The sequence below is a fragment of the Mesocricetus auratus genome, unplaced genomic scaffold (assembly GCF_017639785.1).
Source record: "Mesocricetus auratus isolate SY011 unplaced genomic scaffold, BCM_Maur_2.0 Super-Scaffold_100011, whole genome shotgun sequence".
In the NCBI taxonomy this organism is placed as follows: Eukaryota; Metazoa; Chordata; class Mammalia; order Rodentia; family Cricetidae; genus Mesocricetus; species Mesocricetus auratus.
This window is the reverse complement of record NW_024429195.1, coordinates 50,084,587-50,092,201: the sequence shown is the minus strand read 5'-3', so window position 1 is coordinate 50,092,201 and position 7,615 is coordinate 50,084,587.

The following is a 7,615-nucleotide window of genomic DNA, read 5'->3' as shown; positions in this document are numbered from 1 at the left end:
ACTCCCAGTGACCTACTTCTACCAGCAAGATCCCAATTCCTACAGGCGCCACAGCCTTCAAAGTAGTACCACAACTAGGGACTGAGTGTTTAAAATGTGAACCTGTGGGGGTCAATTCATGCTCAAATTACAATGGAAATCAAAGGTGTAACTCTTCACCATCACAGATAAGTGCTGTGGAACATTATTTTAAGATGTGTTACATTCGTTTATGCCATGGAGCATCTGTTTTAATGATGATGCAAAGATGTGTCGCATTGCTTTTATGTTGCGTTTGTTTAACTCTGTGATGCTGTGTTATTTTACCCACCTAAAACACCTGATTGGACTAATAAAGAGCTGAACAGAGGATAGCTGTACATAGAGAGAAATAGGTGGGGCTAGCAGGCAGAGAGAATAAATAGGAGAAGTCTGGGAAAAGAAGGAACTAGAAAAGGAGAAGGATGCTAGGGGCTAGCCACCCAGCAACACAGCCATATAGCCAGCCACAGAATAGGATGAAAGTAAGATTTACAGAAGTAAGAAAAGGAAAAAAGCCCAGAGGCAAAAGGTTGACAGGATAATTTAAGTTAAGACAAGCTGGCTACAAACAAACCAAGCTAAGGCTGGGCATTCATAAGGAAGAATAAGCCTTCATGTGATTTATTTGGGAGCTGGGTGGCAGTCCCCCAAAACGGTAAAAAGAGAAAAACAACCAACTATCGATTAGCTCTTTTGATATTTTAATACAACACTAAAATCATGTGATAGTTTGAAAGAAAATGGCCCTAAAAGGAAGTGGCACTGTTGAGATAAGGCTTTGTTGGAATGGTGTGGCCTTGAACGAGGAAGTGTGTCACTGTGGGGGCGGGCTTTGAGTTCTCCTACGGTCAAGGTACTGCCCAGTGTCACAGCTCACTTCCTGTTGCCTGCAAGATGTAGAACTCTCAGCTACTTCTCCAGTACCAAAACTGCCTAAATGCAATCATGCTCCAGGCATGATGACGATGAACTGAACCTCTGAAACTCTAAGCCACTACCTCAATGAAATGTTTTCCTTTAAAAGAGTTGCTGTGGTTATGGTGTCTTTTCACAGCAATAGAAACCTAACTAAGACACATCACATAGATGAGGAAACAAATGAATTTGACTTAAAAATTTTTATCCTTAAAATACTATCAAGAAAGCAAAAATACAACCTAATATAGGAGATGTTTGCAAATTATATATCTACTAAGAATGTATACACAATCTTGTATGTATAAACACTGTATATAAATGAATATATGTGCATATATATCTACACTCATTCATACATACATATACTCAAGTTGAAAGTGGAATATAAAATGATAGAGTTAATTTGATCAACATTCTGGAAGTTCTTCCAAACCGTTAAATATGAGATCATTGTAAGTAATCAAAATCCTATCCTAGCATTTCTTTATAGAAATTGACAAGATAATTCTAAATATTCCTTTATTGAAAAAGACATGTTTGGAGGAAATGGTTTGTGTGTATGGCAACCTCAGAGCCGAACTGGGTCTACCCAAGCATGGACTCATCTGGATAGCAAAGACCTGTGCACATGGGTGCAGTGTTATATAATTTCTGTAACTGGAAACTGGAGCTGATAGATGCTTCTACTAAGAGCAAAAGAAACAACCAATCAGTACGGGTCATGTTTCTTATCCTGAACTCACTAAGCAGAGATGTCATTCTGTTTTCCCTAGTGAATTTTGAAGCCAGGGTGTGGATAGGTATGTGATCAGACAACTTCCTGCTTCCCTAGCATGCCATGCTTTCCAGTCATAATGGTTTTTGTTGCAATGGAACTTTAAGTTAAAATAAACCCTTTCTTTTACTTTTTTGGGGGGGAGGGTGTTTCGAGACAGTGTTTCTCTGTATTGTTTTGGAGCCTGTCTTGGAACTCTCTCTCTGTAGATCAGGCTAGCCTCAAACTCACAGATACCTACCTGTCGCTGCCTCCCAAGTGCTGGGATTAAAAGCGTGCATCACCACCACCTGGCTCCATTTATTTCTTAAGTTGCCTTAGTCAAGGTATTTTATCATTACAACCAAAAGTAACTATTACACCAAGTCAGAATCACTCTACAGTAATTAACGATTGAGTGCCAAGGTTGTTACATTTCAACCGTACTTCATGGTAGGAAGTCTTATTTTGTTTCTCAGCAGAATCTTCTAACTTTTTTTTACTTTACTAATTACTCATAGAAAATTTTCTTTATTTTCTGGTTCATGTGGAAGGAATTTGAAGGAGAACATTCATGGAATCTTTTACCATCATTTTGAGATGCGTTCTATAATTTAGTTGAGATTAGTTCTATCGTTCTATAGCCAAGAAAGTCAACCTCAGAGTATGAGCAAAGAAAATAGATGTTTAGGTTTTCTGTCCTTGAGATTTTGCAAGCAGGCTACCACACAAGGTTATGTACTGTAGAGAGAGAGTCCAGTTTAGTGGTTATACTACAGTGCAATAATACATTTCTGACAAGGTCAGTCACAGAGGTATCTATGTGGAAAGATAAATGAGACAGCAACAAGCAGATATTCTAAAACAGCAGGGAAATCAAAGGATCAAATGTTATTTGGGTAAATAGTGGATCAATAAGAGCAAAATGATGTAGTAACTAGAATATCAGGGTGCTGGGATAAGACAGGAAAGTCAGAAATGGGAATCTTGGGTAGACCTAAGCGGTAGATCTCTCACCTAGCACACACGAGGTCCTAAAATAATGTCAGCATAACCCCCACAAAATTTAAATCTCCCATTGCATCCCAGTAGCTCTTATTCCTTAGTCTGACATTCTACTTTTATCAGATATGCAAATTTGATCTAAGTCTTTCAGTCAATGCCAACTTGGTACCATTAGTTCACCATTGTATCGTGTTTCTACTGAGCAATATTTCTTTATGATTTCATCTTTAGCTCATACCCATATCACACTCAACTTTCCACGAATGAAATTCTTAACAGTAGGCCACTGAGACGGCTCAGAGAACAGAGACATTTTTCTGCACAAACCTAACTGTCTGAATTTGACCCCCAGAGTCCATGAAAAGGTGGAAAGGAGAACCAACCCCACAAAGTTGGCTTCTAACCTCCACATGTACTGTGGCGTGACTTCCATAATTAATAAGTAATACATTTCTTTTTTTATTTTTCAATACAGGGTTTCTCTGTGTAATAGCTCTGGCTGTCCTGGAACTCACTCTGTAGACCAGGCTGGCCTGGAACTCACAGAGATCCTCCTTCTGGGACTAAAGGTGTGCACCACCACTGCCTGGCTAGATAATACATTTCTAAGCAGCATTTTCAGTGCTTTTTATTAAAAATGTTATTTTATACAAATATATGTTTGGATTCAATATATCCCAATTTCCTCTCCTCCAACTCCTCCTCTATCTTCCCTTCTGACTTCATTCTTCATCTCCTCTCTTTCTCTCCGTTCATTCCCACCCTTCCCAACCAACTTACCTCAGGAGCCAGGAAGAATCACTGTGTTCAGAGATGGAGGCCCTGAGAAGCTATCTAGTCCTTTTTTTTTTTTTTTAAAGGAAAACCACCTAATTAAGACTCAAGTCAAGGATAGGATGGATGTTCATGTTCTCTTTAAGAACAAAACCGCCTCTGTCTTAACCATCAGCTCTTGTTTTTCAGTGCTTATCTACATATAGCCAATATGATAAATTTATAATTATGTAGACACGGTGAGAAGAATCTGAGTCCACTCTGAGAAGCTTTACAAGACGAGGTGACAGATGCATCTGAATCAGTAAATGCACACTTGCCATTCATATTACAGAGCCCTCAGCTCCCTGATTCCTTAATTGAGCTTTATAACTTAGGTCCACTACATCCCTTGCAAAAATTTCACGGAGCCCTTAATCACAGTTATGACATAGGCCAGACTCAAATTATAGTGCCGTAATTCCAATCGTGTTCTTCCTCATACTCCGCATGACATCTTACATGCCTTGCTAGACTGTAAATTCTTCCAGAAGAGACTCTCAGGAAATGCTTGTGAGACTATATATATTTCACAAGAGTTGTACAAAATGAGGCTGTGACATAATTTCATGTTTAGAATTCTAATTCATCTACATTTAAGCATATCTCTATTTGTTACTTAGTATGTACAAAAATAAGCTGTAAACAAAGGAGAAAGAAATCTAAATTAGATATGTATCTGCAGCTCAAGTTTTGTAATAAGGAAAATATATATGAAAACAAAATCTTCCTCCAACTCACAGTAGGTTGCTATCATCACTTAGCTTCTCTATGAAATATTACCTTAGCCAGACAGTGGTGGCGCACGTCTTTAATCCCAGCACTAGGGAGGCAGAGGCAGGCAGATCTCTGTGAGTTCGAGGTCAGCCTGGTCTACAAGATCTAGTTCCAGGACAACCTCCAAAGCCACAGAGAAACCCTGTCTTAAAAAAAAAAGAAATATTACCTCAACTTGAACCACATGTAACATTTACACTTACAAAGTTAGGGGTACTCCTGCTAAATATGGGTTTATATCTTATTGTTTAGACACTGAATCATGAACACTTGCCAGTTATCCAGTTAGTAGTCCATAATTGCATAATATTTCATCAGTGTCTTGCTATTACAAAGAACATCGTTGCCCATTTGGGGTATGTCTGTATCTTTGGTAATTTACTTTGAAAAATCCCTACATCAAGCAGCATTTTAAGCAGAAAACCAGTGATATATTCAAATCAAGAGACTCAAGGGAAGGCGTTGCTTATAAGAGGTAGGAGCAGGGTTAAGGTAATCAGTGAGGAACGTGGGGCACTCAGAGCCATTACCACCCAGTGCCTAAAGGAGGAGAGGGTTACAATACCTCTAGGACGCTCAGCTGAGGAAGAGGGCTTGCTCCAAAGGGAGCTGCACCTTACTCTTGAGCGTCTCTCGGTTTAGTCTTGTGGACAAGGTGCACTTGGCAACCTGGAACCTAGAACCTCTTAGAAATGAGAATTCTTGGTTCCAAAACCACACTATGACTCAGAAAGAAAAATGACTGCCAGATAGATGATTGTGGCTTGCTGAAGTTTGAGAATTGCAGGCTTAGAGAAATAAAGCCCCCAGAACTGTGCCTGCAGAGGGTGTGTGAGACAGGAAGTGCATTCAGTTAGAATAGAAAAGTCAAATTCATTCTTCCCCTCCGAGTGCCATTTCTTCAGTGCCTTCATTAGCTAAATCCATCCAGTTTAAAGCCACAGAACAAGGAAGCCATGACTCTCTTTACAGTGGAGGGACCAGAATAGAGCTGGCCCAGTCCCTAAGTGGAGACTTTCTTCCCTAAGTGGAGACTTTCTGAACCAAATAAGAAGTTGTCAAACTCCTTATGACTACGTTGTTCCTTCCTTCCTTCTTCCCTTCCTTCCTTCCTTTTTTCTTTCTTTCTTCTTCCTTCCCTTCTCCCTTTTTGTTTGTTTTTTGAGACAGGATTTCTTTACATATTCCTGGCTGTCCTGGAATTCACTCTGTAGACCAGGTTGGCCTTGAATTCACAGAGATCCTCCTGCTTCTGCCTTCTGAGTGCTGGGATTAACTACATTGTTTTTTATGAAGAAGAAAAAAAACCCTCCAAATTTTTGACACTTTAATAGGCTGTGGCTCAGGCTACTGGTCTAGCAGAATTCTTGCTAATTTTTACTAAATTTTTTAAAAAGTCTGTCTCTGTTTTACAAATAAAGGTCAATCATCTCAGTTCTTTTAAAAAGTTAACATTGGTTCCTTTGAAATGAGATATTAACCAAGCATGGTAACATACACCAGTCATCCTACCACTGGGAGACTGAAGCAGGAGGGACTGTGAGTTCCAGGCCAGCTTAAGCTACACAGCAAGACCTTGTCTCCAAAACAAAACTGCATGTATTTGCGTGTGAAATCCTCAAAAGCTATTTAAATTAAACAAGACACAACGCCAAAAGATATCTTAAATGAGATTAATTTGTAAACACATGTCTAGTCAACGTGCCTTCCCATTGGGGAAGACCCATCCTTTGCCCACTTTGCCATTGGAGTTATTATATTGTTTTTCTGCTTTGTAGGAGCTCTTTATCAATTAGGGTATGTATTTGCTCTGCCATAATTACACATGCATGTTTATTCATGAGTTAAATGTGTATGTCTGTCTGAGTGTATGCCATATATATGCACGTTTCCACAGAGGCCAGAAGAAGGCATCTTTGTTTGGGTTACCATTGCTATGATAAAACACCATGACCAAAACAAGTTGGAGAGGAATGATTTAATTGACTTCTGCATCCATAGTCCATCACAGAAGGAAGTCAGGGCAGGAACTCAAACAGAACAGGAACCTGGAGGCAGGAGCTGATGCAGAGACCATGGAGGGTGCTGCTCACTGGCTTGCTCCTCATGGCTTATTCAGCCTGCTTTCTTATAGAACCCAGGACAGCAGCCCAGGCATGGCACCATCAACTGTGGTTTGACCTTCCCCCATCAATCACTAATTAAGAAAATGCCTTACAGCTGGATCTCATGGAGGCATTTTCTCAATTGAGGATCCCTCCTTCCAGATGACTCTAGCTTGTGTCAAGTTGACATAAGATTAGCCAGCACAGGCATCTTATGACATATTCCAAAATTCTTTAAAGAAGCAAATCCTGATTTATGAGAATGCATGTTTACTCTGTCACTTACCAACATTGTTCTTAATGAGGGGACTATAAAGAAGATCAGGGCACCATCCTTGCTCTGGAGTCAAGTGGAGACATGGCTCCAAGAGCCTTGGCCATATTTTAAAATTACAACAAAATTGGAAGCTCACGTGTTTAACTTCCTAGCATGTAAGGTTACTGAGAACTTAGATTCCATGTGTTAATATATGTATGTACATGTGTAAGACGGTTTGAATAAGAATAGTCCCCATAGACTTATATATTTGCATGTTTAGTCTTCATTCGAAAAGTTTAGAAAGATCAGCCATGGCCTTGTTGGAGGAAGTGTGTCACTGGGGATGGGCTTTCAGGTTTAAAAAAGTTTATGTAAGGTCTACTGTTCCTCTTTCTCTGTCTGTGGATCAGGATGTAGCTCTTAGCTACTGCTATATGTGACACCATGCTCCCTGCCATGACGATAATGGACTGAACCTCTGAAACTGTAAGCCAGCCCCCAATTAAATGTCTTCTTTTATAGGAGTTGCCTTGGTCATTTGGTCATGGTGTCTCTCCACAGCAATAAAACAGTGGCTAAGACAATGTGTATGTTTATATATGCACCATGTAACCTGATAAGAGAATTTGACCTTGTGAGTAAAACATAGGTTCAACTCTTAGCTCCACAAGCTGATACAAGTATTTAATGCCCATGAGTCTTAGGTCCCATCTTTATAAACCGCCAGTAATATTCCCACCTTACCAGGACCTTGTAAGAATTAAATGAGACAACCCATATGTCATGGTTTGAGTCTCTCAATGAATTGAAATTTAATTACCAGCTGGTAACATTGAAGGGGGCGAAGTTAGAAAGTGATTGGGGAAAGGGCCCTTTTCCCATGAATAAATGTTAACATAAAATGGCCTGATGAAACTACCTACCTCCATTTCCTGTTTTTATTATTCAAAAAATAAGCGTGCC